We start from the raw sequence: 10,071 nt of genomic DNA, 5'->3' as shown, positions 1-10,071 counted from the left end.
GGATTGAATTTACGGGCCCGCTCAAGCCCCGGCACAAGAGAAAGGATCAGCAACATCCTGATTTTGTGGGCATCGACGCTGCTAGTGGTGTGCAACAAAGCTGCTACTCCTGCGAGCAAGTGGCCTCCGGTGCTACGAAGGAATTGTTGCGGTGCTACCATAAGATTTTCAGTATGCTGCAATCGAATGAGTCGGTGATAGTATAAGCGGTCGTTGGTGTTGTCAGCCAGTGGCCAGGATGCTGCAGGGGTTCCGGCTAAAGGGCGCGGTGCTAAAATGAAGAGGCGCAGTTGCTACCGATAAACAACGAGGGTGCTATAATTTGTTAACGCGGGTGCTACGACAAGCAAGCAATGGTGCTACCTACCACGGTCGAGAAGCTGTCGACGATGTTCCCGACGAGGACTCATATGATTTTCTTTTGTCCAACAGCAGGTTGCAAGCGGATGATGGTCATGATTTATTTGCTACGATCCTTTTTTTTTTCTTTAGGTGGAGCAATTGTGAAACGGGGAAGCAAATTGGGTAGTTGGGTTGGGAGGAAAATATCCCCGTGGTGGACGCTCACTAGTGGCGTTTGTGATTACGTTTTTGCGTCTGCTATTTCTTTGTTTTGCACTTGTGTCGTTGCTTTTTTTTTTTTGAAGAGGAGTTGCGGCCAAACACGTCGTGTCGTTGCTGCTGGAGTTGAATTGGTTGATTCGGGGGGCAATGTGGCGGCTCATGTAGGTCGGTCAGCCTACCACTACTCCCTCCAGTCCTTTTTAATTGACTCAAATTTAATATAAAATTGTACTAAATTTGAGTCAATTAAAAAAGATCGAAGGAAGTAGGTAATTCTACAAGTGGCAGGTGACATAGTGCTATTATCATGTACTCCCTCCGTTCCACCAAAAATGTCGCAACTATATCAAAATTTGGATGTTTAAATTTTGGTAAAGTTGAGACACTTTTAATACAACGGAGGGAGTAGTATTTGTGACACTGGACATATTTTTCCGTGAGCAATTTTTTGATGACCTTTTCTTACCTGATGAACAAACGAAATTGTACTAAATGAACGTATCTTTACGTCATTGCGACTAGTGTGTTCCGACCGTGTAAATTCTTTTGTTTCTTCCACAACATCCTTTTCATTCCTTGATTGATTGACTGCGATCCGATGTGGGCCTTATGAAAATGCGTGATCGATCGAGATCGTCACGGGGTAGCTCGAATTGAATCGGTTGACGCCGCACCGCTATGGCGGCCGGTGATCACGATCGTCGATAGCTAATCCGTGTGGTCGGCCGCCGCGTGGCACGTACGTGTTGGCGTGTTGCCGGAGCTAAGCTACCTTTGCTACGATCTCTACCAAGCTCTGCGGTGTCGTCGTCGCCGTCGACCGTCGTTGTTGCGACAGCGCAGGATTGCATTCGCGTGGCTGCCGTTCCTGCCAGCGCTCAGCCGCGGCCACCGGCCGTCGCCGCCCGCCGGTGTAGCGCACGTGAAGCGTTCCTATATACCGCGAGCGCACGCCAATTGTCGCGTCCCCAAACCATTCCAAACGACACCGGATTGAGTGTTTAGGGACGTATTTTGTTCGTGCCGTGTTTAGGGGACGTCGCTCTCCAGTCGCATCTCTCAAACAAAATTTCGGAAATTTTGAACTTAAGCGAGATTCGATTAAATTCATCCAAACTTGGCATATATTACATAGATTCGAACAAGATTCGACTAAATTTATACTAAACCTAATTTAGAAGTACTTGCGGCGGCCGGAGGCATCGTAGTACTGATGGAAGTTGAACATGTCGTCGGTGACGACCTCCTGCTTGACGCGCTTGTCGGCTCATCGACGGGCTCGTTCTTCACCAGGCCGCTTGGCCCTGCCTCGCCGTTGTCGGTGAGGTCCACGAGCGGCTTGCCGGAGTCGCGGATGGACAAGGCGACCGCCGTCTCGAGGTCGCCCCTCCAGGCGTCCTTGTCGTTCAGTAGTTCAGCGACGCCAAGCACGCCGCTCGCAGCCCTGGGCAGTTCTCGGGGTCGTCGCTGCTGGCGATGAGGCACTGCTGCTGTCGAGGGTGCTCCTCGGTAATGCCCTCCGATAGGGGCTTAGGGTTGATGGAATCCTGCAAGCTGACACGAGACATCGTTATACAGACAAGCGGGGAGAGCGATTTACCCAGGTTCGGGGCCCTCGATGAGGTACAACCCTTACGTCCTGCCTGTCTGTTCTTGATTATGATGAAAACATGTTACAATGGGGTACCGAATGATGGGATTCGTAGCATAGAAAATAAAAAATTTCTTACCGCGAGAACACAATCCAAGCCAAGATGCAATCTAGAAGATGGGAGCAACGAGGGGATGAACGAGACTAACCCTTGAAGATTTCCAAAGCCTACAAGAGGAGGCTCTCGTTGCTGCGGTAGACGATCACTTGCCGCTTTCAAAAGCGCGTAGAAGATCTTGACGGTGCCACAATCGGGCAGCACCTCCGTACTCGGTCACACGTTCGGTGTTGATGAAGACGACGTCCTTCTCCCCGTTCCAGCGGGCAGCGGAAGTAGTAGCTCCTCCTTGAATCCGGCAGCACGACGGCGTGGTGGCGGTGGCGATGGAGAACTCCGGCGGAGCTTCGCTAAGCGTTGCGGGAGAGGTGGAGGAGGTGGGGCGGCTAGGGTTTGGGAGAGGGAGAGGTGGCCGGCCACTATGAGGGGTGCGGCCACAATGGCTTTGGTGTGGCCGGCCCCCTCCCCTTGCTCCTCATTATATAGGTGGAACACCCAAGAGTTGGTCTACAAGTCTTCGAATAAGACCCCAAACCAAAACCTTCCATATGACATGAAACCTACCCAAGGTGGGATTCTCACTTGAGGTGGGATTCCCACCTTTCCTTGGGAGGGGTGGCCGGCCACCCTAGGGAGTCCACTTGGGACTCCTCCCCTTAGGGTTGGCCGGCCATGGGTGGTGGAGTCCCTCCGGGACTCCGCCTTCCAAAGTGATTTCTTCCGGACTTTTCTAGAACCTTCTAGAACTTTCCATAAATGCACCGGATCATTTCCAAACTTGGAATATGACTTCCTATATATGAATCTTATTCTCCGGACCATTCCGGAACTCCTCGTGATGTCCAGGATCCCATCCGAGACTTCGAACAATAACTTCGAACTCCATTCCATATTTCAAGTTCTACTATTACAACATCAAACCTTAAGTGTGTCACCCTACGGTTCGTGAACTATGTGGACATGGGTGAGAACTCTCTCCGTCCAATAACCAATAGCGGGATCTGGAGATCCATAATGGCTCCCACACATTCAACGATGACTTAGTGATCAAATGAACCATTCACATACGATACCAATTCCCTTTGTCACGCGATATTTTACTTGTCCGAGGTTTGATCATCGGTATCACTCTATACCTTGTTCAACCTCGTCTCTCGACAAGTTCTCTTTACTCGTACCGTGGTATGTGGTCTCTTATGAACTTATTCATATGCTTGCAAGACATTAGACGACATTCCACCGAGAGGGCCCAGAGTATATCTATCCGTCATCGGGATGGACAAATCCCACTGTTGATCCATATGCCTCAACTCATACTTTTCCGGATACTTAATCCCACCTTTATAACCACCCATTTACGCAGTGGCGTTTGATGTAATCAAAGTACCTTTCCGGTATAAGTGATTTACATGATCTCATGGTCATAAGGACTAGGTAACTATGTATCGAAAGCTTATAGCAAATAACTTAATGACGTGATCTTATGCTACGCTTAATTGGGTGTGTCCATTACATCATTCATATAATGACATAACCTTGTTATTAATAACATCCAATGTTCATGATCACGAAACCATGATCATCTATTAATCAACAAGCTAGTTATACAAGAGGCTTACTAGGGACTCCTTGTTGTTTACATAACACATATGTATCAATGTTTCAGTTTAATACAATTATAGCATGGTATATAAACATTATCATAAACACAAAGATATATTATAATAACCATTTTATTATTGCCTCTTGGGCATATCTCCAACACCGAATAGTTCGGTTGTGATCTCGTCGAGATGCTAGTTGCTAGGGTAACCTAGTTCTAAGCTTCTGCTGGCTAATATTGCTAAGGTTGATTGTGTCCCTCGATAGCCCCTCTCCTGGCCTTTATATAGGTGGCCAGGTCCCGAGAGGTCTAATCGAGTACGAGTAGGTTTACAGTAGATCTATCTCCAATCTTTCCTTGTTCGGCTTCTTCCGTGTCTTGTACTCCAAGTAGTCTTCCACCGCACCGCCCTAGTGGCCCATCTTGCCATCGGGTACCTTCATGGGCCTCTAGTTGGACCGTGTAGGGTAGAGCAACATTGGTTACCCGAAGGGTAATGCCCACGTCAGTAGCCCCCGAGTGTCTAGCCGAACATAGTTCGGGTAGCGACTAAAGCATGTTTTCTTCCGAAGTTCTTCTCCTTGCTCATCCTTGCCTTTCTTCCATCTTCTATCTTCTATCGAGTGCGCGTCAGCGCTCCCGATGGGAGTAGCCCCCGAGTCTAGGTACGCATGCTTGCAATCCGTGCGTAGACTCAAGTTGTACTACTCGAACATCTTCTTCTGCCGAAGTTTTTCCCGCAAGTCTTTGTAGACCATCCGATACATTTTCTTTATGCAAGGGATAACGAATAACGTGCCCAACTTTTTGTTGGTTAACTGCCGATGGCAAAACAACGTTACCCTACACAGAATCAAGTCCCCGGGCATGATCCTGGAGTGCGAAAAATGTTTTATCGGGTGCGCATTCAGCGCTCCCGATGGGAGTAGCCCCCGAGTCTGGGCATGGGCGCTCGCGTCCGGGTGCAGACTCGAGTCAAGTTTTTCCTTCGAATCCTTATTCTATCGGGTGCGCGCCAGCGCTCCCGATGGGAGTAGCCCCCGAGCCTAGGTGCGGATGCTCGCAATCCGTGCATAGGCTCAAGTTGATCACCCGATACTTTCTTATCTCTTCGTATGCAATCATTCCTCGTGACGTCATTGATGACGTTTTTCTGTCCTCTTGATTTTGACTTGATAAGACGCGACCTGCCAGCCCTGTTCTCGAGCAATTCCTGCTCCTTTTACACGGTTAGCGAGGCATCTCCTCGATTTCCGCAACCATTAACTGAAGAAAAGGCCCACTGACAATACGAGGCCTTCCTTAAGTTTCTCAAGAAATTGAAATTCCTAATCTTTCCCTTCATTCATCCCTTCGCTGTTCTTCCTCTTCTCCCGTTCACAACTTCTCGCGCCGCCACCACTGCCTTCCGGTTGCTCTCAGATCCCACGATGGTGAAGAAGAAGAACCCTAGCGCCGCCACCAGCTCTACGAGCGGTGGCGCCGCCGCCAAATCTTCCTCGATTCTTTCGAAGGAGGGCGCCCCAAGCGCTCCTTCCCCAGCTCCGGAGCCGCCGGCGCCACCAAGTTCATCAGCCAGGCCCGGAGATTGGATAGCTTCAACCGTCACCAAGCGTGACGAGAAGAGATCCCGAAGCCTGGGATTGATCTCCTCCGATGAGGGGAATGTGATCTTTCCAGGTGCGATTTCTCGACCTAATCCCCCTGCCGGCTTTACCGTGATGTTTTTGTCGTTCTTATATCGAGGCCTTTCGCTTCCCGTTCACGAATTCCTTCTCCATCTCTTGCGAACTTACGAAATCCAATTATGGAAACTCACTCCCAACTCAATCCTCCACGTTGATGTGTTTATCACCCTCTGCGAAGCATATCTGGGCGTTGAGCCTCATTTCGGTTTGTGGAAAAAGATCTTCTATGTGAAGAGATACAGTAGTAGTAACGGATCTTTTGTCACCGGAGGGGTGGGATTTGTAGCTCGTTCGGATGTCAATTACTTCAATTTCCCAATGAGAGAGTCCGTGCAAGGGTGGAGATTGAAGTGGTTTTATATCAAGGATTCCTTGTCACCCGAATCTCAGCTTCCTCGCTTTGTCGATGTCCTTGAAGCCAAGCCCAAGAATTCCTGGAAGAATGTTCTCTCTCCCGCCGAAAAAGTAGCAGCCGATGAATTATTTGCCAGATTTCTTCGGATCAAGGAGGCTGACGGACAAACCATGGTCGGCACCGAGGTGGCGGCAGTGTTTCTGAAACGTCGAGTCCAACCAGTCATGGCTAGAGTTCGCCCAATGTGGTTGTATTCAGGTCCGAAAGACGAGACCAGAATTAACGCTGCTGAACTGTCGGAAAAGGAACTGCTCGATGAAGTTCGTCGCCTCACTTTCTTTAGCCAAGAAGACTCGATCCCATTGATGTCTCCATATACTCCCTTTGATGCCGATCATCTACCAGAGGTAACTTCCCTTCACAAATTCTTATTGTGCTGCTATTTACTGAGTCGACATAATTACTGCTGTTCTCATCTGTCTTTTCTTCAACAGACCCTTGTAGCCTCCGGGGACTTGCATAATCCGCCAAACGATATTTCCGAAGGAAGAGGATCTTCAGAACCTGTTGACTCTCACACTGTCGAGCATACAAGCCCAACAAGCGATCACGATGATCCAATAGATTCTGAAACCGCTCACACCAATCTCCTTCCATCAGCCGATAACAACTGCGACACAGAGGGATCGGTGCGTGATGACGACGCTGATCATGATGCCTTTGTTAATGCAGCTACGGAGGAGACCAGGGCCCCGCCTAAGAAGAGATCAATCGGCGGCTTTGCCGATGAAGATGATCTCCTTGATATGTAAGTGTTTTCCTTCTTTTTACTATATTCTGCTCCTTGATCTTCTCACATTTTTTTCTCAAAACTCTGGTCAATCATATTCTTCCTGTAGTGACGAAGCTTTCGCTGAACCCCCGCCTAAGAGGGTCAGATCTGATGCGGTTTCGCCAGCTGCCGCAGCTTCCGAAGCTTCGGCTCCTAAAACGGCGCCCACGGCACAAGCATCGACTGCTTCCTCCCTTTCCAAAGGGAAAGACGTACCTGCTGCCTCCACAGCTCCTCCTTCTGTAAGTCTTTCTTGAACGTGACCCGAAGCTTTTTGGAGTGTGCCTTGCCTAATGATCTTTATAAAACATTCCCGTTCTTCAAGGATCTACGAGGTGTGATATCCTCTTTAGAGGCCTTCGCCTCTCAATTCACCTCTCTGGAGGCGGACAAAGCTCGGCTGCAGGAGGAGGCTAAGTCTTCCTCTTCAAAGTTAGATGGCGCCATTAAAAAGGCTGCCATAGCTCGCCAGGAGGTCGACTCCCTGAAAGAAGAGCTGAGCAAGCTGAAAGAGAGGCTGAAGGAGGAGGAAGCTCGGGCAGCAGAAAAGGATGAACTCCTTCGTCAGTCTGCCTTAGCTCTGCTTGGTAAGCTCTTTCATACATCTCTTGTAGGTTATTACTTTTTATGGATCTGTTCCTTCATCAATGATTTCCTTTAATTTCTTGCAGAAGCCGCCAGCATCCCTGCTACTGCCTTGGACAAAGTTCCGAGCAATTCCCCGGAAAATGGTGTGTCGATGGTTCTTGCCACCCACCAGCTTACCCGGGAGCTTCTTGACAAGGGAAAGGGTGCTCTGGCGCGGATGCATTTGATGATATTCCCCAAGGTCAAGCAGGAGAAGACTCTGGGGCAGCTGATTGATGCCTTCGCAGTCGATACCAAGGAAGTCATCGAGGTATTCAAGCGTACCTCACGTACCTATGGTGCCCTCCTTGCCTTCCAACTTATGATGGGTTACGGCTTTAAAGCTGACATCGAAGAAATGACTAAGGAGCTGCCGAAAGAGAAAGATGGGCGGCTTGTTGACTTAAGCGCCTTTGCAGTGTCCGCCCGTACTTGTGCTCGCCAGCTCCTCGATTTAGTTTCGTCGGAAAAGACATCGGCCGGCCCTAGCCTGTCGACTCAGACTCAGGCTCCTTGACTGTTGTAACAATTTTATCCTTGGGCTAGTATGAAACATTATTCTGTTGCGAGAACTTAAGTTTGTAATGAACACTGTGCTGGCAATGTTGCCAACACACTTTTGTCATAATATCTTCATTTGTACTTCTCCTGATAGGAGTTTCTTGTACTTCTCCCGATGGGAGTTACGTTGGATGATTGATTTGTCCATAACCATCATCCTTTTAACGTTGTGGCCTGCAGGTTTTCCCGGTGCCCTCGTTTGTTGATGACTCTTCGGGCGTTCTTCCCGAAGGTGATCGGGTCCAACGGATGAAGGATCGGATCACCCAGATGGAGAAGGACCTGCGCAGAACTTACGCCTTGGCTGCGATTGTCAACAAGAAGAGCGAGATTGCAGCCGACGTAGAGCGGTACGCTCTTACTGAGCTACATAAGGCTACCGAGAGCTTGAACTGTGAGTCCTTTGATCTCTGCGCCCTTTGATCGATAGCATCTTATCTAATCCTTTGTTTACTTATGTGCCAGTCATAGCTCTGAACCGTGCAGAGGAGAACAAAAGGATTCAGGAGCATGTGAATGTATTGACCCAGCTATCCTCAGCCGAAGAGATTTTCTGGCGGGAACACTCGAAGGCTTCGGCTGTCGCGTAATTTCAGGATCGGGTTCAGCAGGTCCACCACTTTTTTGACAAGTGCTACAAGGCTATGAGGGTGGTTTGGAAGACAATGTTCCCTTTGAACGCAGTTCCCCCGACCCTCCTTGCTTTGATGTCTGAATTTGGTAACGCCAAGAAGATCCGAGACTTGGTACGTGCGCAAGTTTTTGCAGGGGCCAGATTTACGCTTGCCCTTGTGCTTGCCCGTTATCCTTCGGCAGGTTTGCTGTCGATTGCCAACGCTACTGGGGACTTGGAGGCGCTGTATCCGAAAGTATTGTTGCCCGCCAACATAATTGTCGATAGACTCGAGGAGGACTCAAGGGTGCCTGAAGAAAGAGGAACTCCGCAAGGGTGATTTTCAGGGATTTAGTGTCTGTTTGTAAATAGATAATTTGGCTACTTTATCCAAGTGTTTGGATTATGTAATGATGCCTTCTCATTCGGTAGATACATGCATATGTACTTTTACCATGTTATTGCCGTTGGCAAGTTTTGAGCGAATCTTAGTTGCTCGTTTAGATGTATGTATATTGGTTGGTTAGCAAATCATTTGAGTGATCAGCTCGTGTTGCAGGTTTTGCTAAACCTGTTGTATGCGCAACTTTGCTTTCAACCGTTTTAAATTTCGACAAGCACTCCCGAATATTTCGGGTGTAGTGGTTCTGCCGATGAGCCCGTTGTTCCTTGATATTTCCATAAGTAAAATATCGAACGTGGGTTGTTGTACATATGTATTTCCAAACTCTTGCTGTTTACGGAACTCGTAGAGGCATCTATAGCAGAGGGAAAGGTGAATGTCTTTTAGCACTCGTAGAGGCTTTGTTTTGAAGCGCGATCTTCTGCCCTGTACTATGTTTACATAGTGATGGGGGCTTAGAAGTTTGTAGTTACTGCAATGCTTAACAAAGAATCGAAGCTTAAGTTCTTATTAATAAGGTAAGCATGATGCTAGAGGGCGAAAAAGGGGAAGGCCCTGCTTATAATAAAGGAAGAAAGAAAATAAAGGCTAGTAAACTGCTTAGGCAAGGAAGGGGTTCTTCTCTTCTTCTGACTTCTTCACCGCGTTAGTGATTGCTGCAGCGTTGCTGGTTTCATCAGGGGTTTGAGCGGTGGTTGCCATTGTCTTGCTATCTCCTAAGCCTTCTGTGCCATCAACTGCCGGACCCTTTGCTGCCGAGACTTCTGCTGCCGAAGCTTCTTCTGCCGAAGCTTCTGCTGCCGAAGCTTTAAGGGCGAGAGCGGCTGGCTTCTTCTTAGTTTCCCTGCTATCTTTTTCTTCCTTGATTTCTCGTAATGACAGCTTGGGCGGAGGGTCGATGATTTCTTGCTGTGACCCGAACTTTGCAGCAATCCTCTGAAAGTCGCGATCACAATTGTCCGAGCGTGAAAAACTTCCATGGACTGTGATGTTTGTCCCGTTGTTCCCAGGCATTTTCAGCTTGAGGTATGCATAATGCGGCACAGCCATGAACTTGGCATACGCTGGTCTCCCGAGTATAGCGTGATACTGTGACTCCCAGTTCACCACTTCAAA

This window comes from Lolium rigidum, chromosome 4 (assembly GCF_022539505.1).
Source record: "Lolium rigidum isolate FL_2022 chromosome 4, APGP_CSIRO_Lrig_0.1, whole genome shotgun sequence".
Lineage (NCBI taxonomy): Eukaryota > Viridiplantae > Streptophyta > Magnoliopsida > Poales > Poaceae > Lolium > Lolium rigidum.
This window is presented reverse-complemented; position numbering follows the sequence as displayed.